This window comes from Macrobrachium rosenbergii, chromosome 9, assembly GCF_040412425.1.
Source record: "Macrobrachium rosenbergii isolate ZJJX-2024 chromosome 9, ASM4041242v1, whole genome shotgun sequence".
NCBI lineage: Eukaryota > Metazoa > Arthropoda > Malacostraca > Decapoda > Palaemonidae > Macrobrachium > Macrobrachium rosenbergii.
In genome coordinates, this window is record NC_089749.1 from 2,540,980 (window position 1) to 2,552,439 (window position 11,460).

At 33.9% G+C, this 11,460-nt stretch overlaps 1 long non-coding RNA gene across 1 annotated transcript; it reads right to left on the reverse strand.

Moving 5' to 3' along the window:
- Positions 1–235: 235 nt before the first annotated feature.
- On the reverse strand, positions 236–10,570 carry LOC136841366 (uncharacterized). The gene is made up of 4 exons (XR_010853912.1): positions 10,506–10,570; positions 6,082–6,437; positions 5,466–5,609; positions 236–2,702 (listed from the first exon to the last, which is right to left on the reverse strand). It is a non-coding gene; the product is annotated as an uncharacterized lncRNA (long non-coding RNA).
- Between the last annotated feature and the right edge of the window lie 890 nt (positions 10,571–11,460).

Here is an 11,460-nt window from a genome sequence, read left to right on the forward strand (position 1 = left end):
AAAACTAACCATAGCAGTTACTCTACAAGATTTGAATAGTGATCTCATTACGTAGAGGACATAATGGTTAAGAGGATATCAAATAATTCATGAACAGAGCCTTACATTAACAACCAGTAATACTAAACTTACAACTAAGACTTCATCATATAAACTGATCATCTTTAGTTTAAAACTGAGAAAACTTTGAAAATTAAAAATGAAATTTGAAGCAAATGATAGATTATTTTCTTCCTTTTGCTAGATACACAATATTGAAACATTCTGACTATTAATAAACCACCTAAAAGACCTAAACTAATAATCAGTTGCAGTAAACAATGTGCAGTACAGAATACCAGGAAGCCTTTGCTTGGAAGCTGCAAAAACTACTTTGTATCATAGCAAACCCAAGCCACAATTATTGCAAGCTTTTTGTAAAAATGTACCTAAAAATTTCTAATGATGTAAATTAAGAAACTTATATGGATAAAAAAGTGCACATTTCACACCTGTACACTCTGTACAAGATCTTTCCTTTTGTTTATTCAAGGCAACTGCAAAAGACAAATTTGTATTTACATGAACTCAGAAGTATAAAGCTTTAACTATTCACCTATTCAGCATTAGCTACCTGCCAAATGATGCAATAAGAGGAAATATAATGAAACAACTTTAAACTGCCCTTCTATCATGCATATGTGGTTGCATCAAAGTATAGTATCAAAGTAAAGTAAAAGTAAGTAAAATAAAAATAAATTTCTAATGGAAATCATAATGTTAAGAATAAGTTTCCTTTCACCTGTTTTCTTTGCATCATAATGCCTAAAGTTACTTAGTAAATTTATCAAAATTACAATATATAAAAAGAATTTTAAAATAAACACATTTCAGCAAAATTTCTTGTACATGAATTTTTTTCTTTTTTTTTACTCTATTCTCCAACAGATATTTTTCTCATTCCACTATTCAACTTCTCTTTCATATCCCATGCCAAAATCATGACTACTTATTGAAACAGGAACATTCTTATTGTTCTTCCTGATCTATAAGCATTTGTACCATTTTAAATTTTCGTCCAAACATTATTTATACCTAATAATACAATCGAGGCACTTCATTAGTTGCTATAGTAATATGAAATAAGGAAATTCTGATGATAATGACATTGTAACATAATGGAACAACTGACCTCATCAAAGTAAATCCTTATATTTCCTATTGGGAAATGACTACCTAGGAGAAAGGGCAGAGTAGATCCTTGCACTTCCTATAAGAAAATATGCTGCCTAGGAGAAAGGAGAGAAAGAAAGAAACCCATGTTTTACATGAAGTAGCACTGTAAATTAAAAATGACAAAAGAAATGGAAGTACTGAACTAAGGAGGGATTGTCAATGTTATATTGACCAGATCATAAAACTCTGGGAACTGGAACTGCACTGATTAACACTTGTCCATATGCACAAACTATAATTTGAATGCTCATGAATAGTGCTTAACTGTGATGAAAACAAAGCTCTAGCTTTTTAAAGAAAGAAAATAAACATACAATGACTCTTGCAATCCAAAAACTTAAATCATGAAGACTCTTCCCATCAATGAAACAAAAGCAAAGCTCGATTACTCAATTTACATCCACTTACAAATGGAAAAATTCAGTATGTACACACCTGACCTTCAAGATAAGTTCTGGCTAAAAGAACATACTGCCTTCATCTAAGATATTATTAAAACAGGACTCCTGTCACCCCAGGATAAGGACTTCAAAACTTCAAAAGAATGCCAAACTTCTATTGGACATTAAAAGGAAACAACTATAAATCAGAGAGACTACATTAAGAGTAATGTTTTTGCTTGCTTTTGATGAACAATTTATGAAACACCTCTTCAATGAATGATCTATATGTATACTAATGAAATATATTAAGATAAATAATTTTTTAATATAAGATTGCTACATCATCTTGTTTCCTTTGTTTATTACACTAAACATAGGTTTTAAATTGTGTGACAGACATCAAGGTAAAGCACTCATAAGATAAGGTTACTGACAGAAAAATCTAACTTTACTTATAATATCAATCAACTCAACAAAATCTCAAGCCACTACACTACCAGGTCACAAGGAAAATTACCCACTTATGCACTTAGTATGAGTTTCTATCTGACAGTGTACTTAAAGCTTACCAAGTGAGTGTTTTTGTTTCCTGTGATAACTCAGATTTGTCTTTCTTAGACTGTTTGTACAGAAGGCATACACACAATGCATACCATATGTAAAGAAAGTAAAAGTAAGAAATGAGGAATAAAGAAATTACAATATAAATAAACTTAGAAAAGCCTCCAGCACTAAGAACTCACAGCAGAAGATCACCTAAAGAGAAAGAGACAAGACCATTTGTCAAGGCTTGGACACTGGAGGAGAAAAAATAAATGAATGAAATAGTCAATCAATATGGATCTTCAGCCAACGTGTTCCACAAGAAAACATCCAGTCAGTTCACAAGCCAAATAAAGTTTTACAAGAATGCCTTTTAAAAAATAAACCAAAATGTAATATGTATTCAACCTTACATGCATACACATTTGTACATAAACAGCTAAAACATGCCAATCTCCATACTAGAACAATAAAAAGCTTTAACAATCCTTTGTTACTTGCTTTAGTGTAATTTAGCCTTCATGGGTGAAATGCTGGAAAATCAGTAAATGGGCCTGTAATCTGAAAAAGTACATAGTTCCTCTTAGTACTTCAGCATGATTGCCCACATATAAAAATAACTGTGCTGGATAAAATATTTAATTACTTAAAACTTTACCAAAGTACAGTAGTTGTTTACAACCATATACATACATGTACAGTACTGTACTCAGAAAATATATGCTGCAGTTTCATGACAGCCTTTCATAATCATCTACTGATCAAACAAGAAGAATATTAGAAGCATCACACTTCTAAACTTTCTGATACAGCTGTTCATATAAATTACCTAAAATTATATATAAAATTTTAAATAATTGAGTAAGAACAGTTCTTGCTTCTAACCTAAACTAAACTAAATATAAAAGAAAATTGTGTAAGCTAAAATTTAAATAAAGCCTGTACAACAACCAGGAACAATTAAATTTTCAAATTACAAACAACTAAAACTAAACAAGTTATTAATCTCTGAAATTCAAGAAACTAAATACAATACAGTAGTAAGTACAGTATATTACTTTACATATGTCATAAAAGTAAATATACAGTATAGCTTCTGGATTAAATTTATAAAACAGTATGTGAGAAAAATAAAGAAAATGTTGTGATTTTAAACATTTAAAAATAGCACAAGCCCAGCATGAAACTATAAATCTTCCTCTTTTCAAAGCTGGGTCAACAAAGCTGAATTGGGCTATACAGATGTATAGTATACTGTACCACATAATGGCCGCCAGGGTATCTCGGTCAAGAACTGCATATCTCTCAGTTAGTGAGACTATCAACTACAGGTACTATGGAATCAGTATCACAAAAACCACACTGAAATATATTAAATCCTTATTTCACAATATACAAGCCAAAGCTCATTTATTGCAGTCAGTGCTAACGATAGTTTCTGATAGAGCAGGAACACATTCAATTTCAATTAAATCAATGTCTGAACAGCTACATAGCTAGCACTATAACATACTCACAAAGAATGTATCTAAGTAGGAAAAATGAACACATTAACAGTATGTCACTGCAAAGTAAATTTAAAGCATTATGAAGAAAAAACTGGATGGAAAATTTGTTTGTATACAATGAAACAAAATAAAAGTTGTCATTATTTTCCATATACTTATATATACAAGGCAAATAGTACATCAAAGTCTGGAAGGATTAACCCTTTCGCTGCGAGCCTCTTTTCACCACTAGTGACAAGAGCAGCGTCCTGCTAACCATGTAACTAACAAATTTTCTCCCTTTTATATTTGTACTTCAATTCTTTGTTATTTTCATTACTGTTATATTATTTCACTGTACTATCATGTTATTATAATGTTTTATTATAGCTGAGTGATAAAATATGCAAATGATATGTAGGTAATTATTCAAATACTAAAGAATGTAGCCTTTTTTGGTATTGATTTCAATGTGATACTTCTACAAGCATGGAGTAAAGTAACACCCTTTTCGTTATTCAGCATGAAAATCTTTATTACAAACTTTGAATGCTTGCTTTTGGTGAAAAATTTCATCTGCAAAAGCCTCACAAGAATAATAAAAAAATAGACTTTGCATTCTGTAGAAAATGAGAATTTATTATCTCCAGTAAAAATTTCAGAGCACTGATTTCTTACTAATTAAAAATGGCCTTCCATTTGCAAATTTTATCATGTTTTCTTTACCTCATACCACCTCTGGTGATTAACAAATCTGCTTCCTTCTCTATCTTTTCTTGTGATTCATGGTCATCTCTAATAAAACTTGAAGTTAAATAATTATATAAGGCAAGTTTATCTATAACCAAGATATAATAAACATCACCATAGTCACTCTGTCACTATCAGAACTATCTCATTTCCCACCAGATTTCCCACTCATCCTTCCTTTCAGGTGGATGGAACTCTGCTGAATGAGTCTGAAGTGTTAACTATGTTAGGTGTAACTTTTGACTCATATCTAACTTTTGAGAAACATCTAATGAAAGTTTCAGCACATGCCACATATAAGGAAGGTATTGTTTGTAAGGCCTCATATACTGTATTTATAAAAGTGATAAAATCAATGCAACCTGTTTTAGGTCATTTGTGCTTCCTTTACTATGTCTGCTTCTGCCAGAGATTTCTCTCTTTTAGAGAGAGTAGTTCGTGGTGGTAAGTTTCTATTTCCTAATAGCAGCAACTATGACTTGGACCATCAACGGATGGTCTCTTGTTTGTCACTTTTTCATAAGTTGTATTTCAACAAATATCATTCACATTCACAATTGATCCCTGACTGCTCACTACCTACCAAGCTGAAATTCAAATACATAAGCCAATTAAAAGCAAGACTGAAACCTCACTAGTATCAGCTATAAATATTTACTTCAACTCTTGAATATTTGTAACTTGTATTCCTATTTAATTTTTTATAAAGTTATTAATTCTCTGTGTTACCAGTAACTAGATCATAATTCCAATACTCATTAAAAATCAATTCAATATACTGTATAACTTCCAAACCCATCAAATGGCGATAATAAGGTTTACTTAAATTTCAAATTTGAATATATTTTTTTCAATTAATTGTTTCATTTTCTTCAATAATTTCTGCTAACATAAAATGTAAGTGATGAAAAACCATACAATTATCAAATTACTGTGCCTCTTAAATCACTGACAACACACTGCTGTCATTCAAAGCAAGGTGTGTGAATTAGAGGTGACAAAATAACTTTGCCATCAAACAACTGAAAGCGAAAGAGAGATTGAACTGACTACAAAAATAAAAAAAAACTTAAGATCATCAACATACCTGTTCAAAATAAGAAGAAATGCTGTGCACAGCTTCAGTAAATCACTTGGATTTAAAGCACGCTGACAATGTAGTATCACTTGCATGAATAAAGCTGTAGCCAAGAGCAATGAGACTTGGATTTGGTAAGCCCAAAGCCCACAGCTGATGGTGAAATGAATAATCTTAATACACTTATACCTCACTAATCAACTGCAATACACCCATAATTAGTTAAACCATCAAAGAAGTTGCAAATACATTTGAGACAAAAATTAATATTGTATAACATAGAAAAGTTAAACTTAGTCTATAAAATAAAATCCCAAGGTCAACAGGGGTGTATAACAACTGCACACCCAAGACTCAAGTTAAAAGCCTCAACTTGCCCCTTCTCACCCCAAATAAAATCAGCAGCTGGTTTTCCATTATTCCTACTGAAATTCAAATGTGTCATCACCTTAAAATAAAACATCTGTCTATCTATCTATCTATTTTATGTTCAAAAGCACATAAAATAGCTCAAAAAAGCACGAAAAAAACCCCAGATGATTAGGCACGCTTGCGTGTATTCCCCCCGCCCCCACCCCAACAATAAAAATCTGAAATGACACCCTGAAGGTTAATACAAACTTACCAGTTCAGGAGTATAAAAGTGAAGCTGTGCAAAGGACTCGGTACTAAGTCACTTGGATTTAAAGCAGGTTCTAAGTTCTATAATACTTGCAGGCATACTTTGCAGGCAAGCAACCTCAAAGGACAATGATCATATTTATCAGGCCTATAAAGATCACCCAATCAGTAGGTCCTTATAAATAATGTACATGCAGTAATAACACATATAAATCACACAGGGTGCTAGACTATTTTCAGTGGTCTTGTATTAAAACTGTGTGAACAAGGCTCCAGCTTTGTCTTCCACTGATGTGTTACCTTTAAGAAATGAACTCTTGCCTGATTGATGACTTCATTCCTGTTCTCATTTAGAGAGACCTGAAAGTCAAAGAGAGAAAAAATTATGAATATGTGTACTTCCTACCATTACTCTCGATTAATAACGCTTTGAAATGTCAAGCATAAATTATTTATAATAACTGAAATCAACAGCTGCTCAACCCACATAAAGCTTCTAGAGCAAAATACTGACACATTACAGTACATAAATAATAACATTTTCACTTACAAAACAAAATTAAACAAGAATATCTTAACCACAGAGCATTCAAACTGCAAATACTGTATGTTCAATTTACCCTTTGTCAAATAATGTGATGTCAACCAAAAAAGCTAAGAAAAAATCTAACAAGAAGCAAAAAACCCAACATATGGCAAGAATCAATGGACCTGAAAGATAAAACTAGCAACAGTAATCACATCATCTCTAGAAACTGCAAGAATAAAAGTATAGAAATTTACATCACAAAACACAACAAAAACTTTAATACATTTCAATTCCTTGTCAATACAAGCATGATATTATTATTAATTCAATTACACCTGGCCAAAAGTGGTAAGCAAAACCAAACCGCTGGTGGTAAAAATATGTAGTACAGTACTATGCAAAAATGGGTGAGTCCTCCCTAAGTAAAGTGAAGGGGCATGGAGGAGGGAACTCTTAGTAAGAGTAATAGTACAGTACTCAAAAATTTTCATTAACTACTTATCTAAGTACCTATCTCTTTTAGCAATGACATACGTCAGTCTAAAACATTATATAGGTTGTCACTGTCATTGTCATCTGACTGGAGATCATTGCAAAGTTGCCATCTGGTAATATGATCTTTGTAAGTATACTCAGAGACCAATTTTAAGAAAGTGTTCTGAAGTCATCAAGTCCCCACTTCTAAGACCTCACAGAATTTGCATATGGTAAGTTTGTGGCGTCACTGCCACCTCCACATCTTCTTGGTAAAATCTTGGTTAGTTCTCACTTTAATTGCCCCACAATACAGTACTAAACACTACAAAATGTGACAAGGGCACTGAATATACACATAACACACGCCATATGTAATACAGACACTTACATTAATTAAATTCGGACACTTTTGGTTCAAGATGACACTTCTCAACTCATTGGCCTATATATTTATTCCAGTGACTGGAAGCATTAATTCCTCTCTAAATCCTAAATAAACTATACTGGTAAACATCACCTGAAGATTCACAAGTCACTTATCAGTTTAGCCAGTGTGCATGTTTATGGTTATCACTAATTTGGTTCACTAAATTTTTACTTTAGACTGTTATCACATTTTGGACTTGAATTTGCCATTTTCTGATGTTTTAGTGTGTGCTTTGACCATTTCTGACGTTTGATTTGTTAAAACATGAAAATTTTTGGAGATAGTAAACCCCATCCTTATATCCTACAGTTTGGGTACTACAGTGGGAAAGCAGGGTCTTTGGGTAGGGGAAAATACAAAATGGCTGAAACACAAGGATGGATTTAACCTAACCTAAGAAGCTGGCTTCTTACTAAGCCTGGGGGTGGGGGGGAGCCCTTACCTAGCCCTAGACTCCCTGCCTAACCTAACCTAAGGGGTTGCATCCTCACCTAGCCTTGGGCTCCACACCTTACCTGACCTAAGAGATTGGGCCTTCTTAGGTTTGTGGGGGATCACACACGACTTACCTACCTTGGATGCCAGATCCTATACCAAGTGAGACACCCTAACTTAACCGAGGACACAGCAAATGGATTATAATAAGGTTGCAGCTAAAAACCTAACATAAGGCACCAAGTCCTCACTCTAGTCAGATCTTAGTTGAAAAGATTCCACGGTAAATTATCACAGTTTGGTTCCAACTGAATTTTTCTAAAGTAATTATGTATTTTCATGTGTGTTTTAATGTGTTCTGAATAGTTAAGATAGTAATACATTGGGGAAATGAGTTGTTTTTGACCTAACCACACCTACTACATCCAACAAGGTTAGGGACCCTTTGGGAATGGGGTTTTGGGTAAATCAGTTGGACACAAAACAGCATTTGAATTAATGAATAACTTACCTAGCAAGCCATAGTCAGGCAACGTAGGCTAGTGTAATGATAACATCCCTTAACTCGCAGATCCTTACAGGCACATATTTACTGGCAAGAGGTACCCTCTAAAGCCACAGGTTACAAAGGTAAATCATGTTAGGACAAAACAATTATAAATTTACCTTATGGAACAAACGTTTTGATGGGTTATATCCAGAACAAGATGGTTGTGGCACATCTACAGTGCATCGTGTCGTCATCAGAAAATGATTCCCTAAATGGTGATGGTGGCTGAGTTCACTAAAGGTGGACATAATTTAGCAGCTTCAAGTAAAAATGGGTTCTAAACTGAACTGTGCTGCTGCAGGTAACACTCCATGTTGTCTTTAAAAATCAATGCATCATGTTTCATTTTCAAAGAAATCGTGAATTAAGCAAAATAATCAAAGTTACAAGATGAACACAGACTGGACATAACCTCACTCTATGCCAGATTCAACCAAAATGACAAGCAAAAATGTCTGACACCTAAGATTTTGGTCATGTGACTCTAGACAACACGTAACTACCCTCAATGCACTTTAAGGGGGAAAAATCCCAGAACCACAATGCAGTTCTAAACAAAAACAAATTCGCATCAGAACACAAACTGTCCTAGACACCCTAAAGCACAAAAACACTTAGAAATTTTTCGACGATGGGGATTATAGAAACATTCATATCTTGAATATGGTGAATTTCCCCAAGAAGTGTTCAGAGACAAAGTTTAATTATTTTTTATGCAGAATGCAATTATAATACTATAATTGTTATAGAGTGAGTTGGAACTATTGTAAAATAATACCGATTCCACAAACTTACCATAGCATGAATGACAACAACTATCAATGGGATTAACTTCCTTGTATTTCCCTCATTATTATTATTATTATTATTATTATTATTATTATTATTATTATTATTATTATTATTATTCAGTAAATGAAACCTATTCATATGGAACAAGCCCACAGGGGCCACTGACTTGAAATTCAATCTTCCAAAGAATATGGTGGTCATTAGCAAGAAAACCCCACTTTCCCACTGTGGTCCCAAAAATTGCAGGATATATATAAGGGTGGGGTCTTCCATCCCTAAGAGTACTCATGTGCTAATGAAACAAATGTCAGAAACGTTCAAAACACCCATAACACAGGAAAATTACGAAAACTGTTTAAAGTACAATAATACCAAATTAATAAAGTAAAATTATTTCACTATACTGAAAGGTACTGACTAGTATTTGGTGTTGCAATACCTTGCAACCTTCCTGCATGTAACTCACAATGAACATTACAGTACTAAAATCCCAGTAGTGGTTGTTACATGCACAATAAAGTTTCTGCTAGGCTATGGAGTAATTTTTATTGTATTTTATCTCTTAGCAGAGTGCAGTATTAATTTGGTCGCAAGTCTCATGGTTACCTGAAATGGAGCCATTAATCACATGCAAGGATTCTACGTGTTTATTTTCACCTTTCGTTTTTGTTCATATTTACGTCTTTTGTTTGTGTGCATGATATTTACTGTTTTCTATGTTTTTACTTTCATCCCCAGGGGCTGGTACTGGCTTAAACAATGAGCCCACTTTGCATATGGGCTAGGCAAGTAGTTAGCCTACTGAGCCAGAGAGGCGACTTCCGTTTTACCCCCAAATGTTCCACTCGGCCATAATCACGAGATGCAACTATTGAGATTTGCTTTTGAATAGCTGAGGACACAATCCACAAAAATATGCTAATCTGTAAAACTATTGCAATTTTCTCCATAGGCTAGCCTATGTATGGCTTTACTAAGAAAGCTGATCACGACGCCTTTATTCTACCCTTACCTTCTACCAATTACCGGGTCATACAAGCTCAAGTTACGTTTTAACTACTTTAAATAATAAAGCCTAACACTGTAAGGTTTCATAGGTTACAGGCTAGGCCAGTCTGAGCCTACATTCCATAAATGCTCTCTGTCCCTTATATACAACATGTAACACGCCGTATTTAAAAGCCTTTAATTAATTGATCAATATTCAATCTCACTTACTAACACTGCATGACATGCTAATAAAACTTTTGCATACTTGCAGAACAAGACAGGGTTACCTTACCTGGCCATCACCGATGGATCAACAAAACAACTTTATCCGTTATCGCGCTATTTGCGTTAAAGGGAGCGCTATACCTTATCGTTGTAACGGCCCCTCCTGAAAACTTTGAATGTCGCGGCCTAGTCCTATTTTCCCATCTTTTCGAAAATTATGTTGAACGGATTTGATTTATTTTCTTTCAGCTGTGTTCTGCGAGCAAGGAACTTCAGCATGATAATATTCAGTTGTCATCTTCTGCTTGGTTTTAGTGGCCATTTGCTCTTCAAGGGCAAAACTGTTGTTAACAACGCACAGACACAATTTCCTGTTGTTTAATTACCCAAGTTCAAGAGTTAACTTTTATTATGCATTTGTCTAGAATTTACTTTTTACTTTCTTCTAGTTTTGTTTGCTATTTGTGTCGTCATATGTAGGGATAATCTCTTGGAAGGATTCAAGCTTATCAGGTAAGTGACCTGACTGTTCCCATAAAAGAGTGGGTTTAAGTTATTATTACTGAAAATGAATAAATTTCTCTGTGGGAAAGGCGAAAAGTCATAAACATACAACCAATCTTTAACCGAAAAGAATATTTAAATTTGAAAGCCAACGATAAAGTAGGAAGAAATATATTGTAACAATAGCCTATTGATAACGGTGAATGAAGAATCTTACAGAAGATTAAACCTGCAGAGACTGTTCAACTCATTATGTGAAAACTGAACTTCATATTTATTCTCGGTGACTCGGCAACATATTAATGATTATAAATTCTCCCCGTCTCCCACAGTTAAAACTGCACTCTACTTCTGGATTTCGGCCTAATGATATGATGAGGCCGGCATCATGAGATGTGAGACGCGCTTAGGGGAAGGACAGCTCAATTTCTGTGATGAAAGCAGCTGATCATCC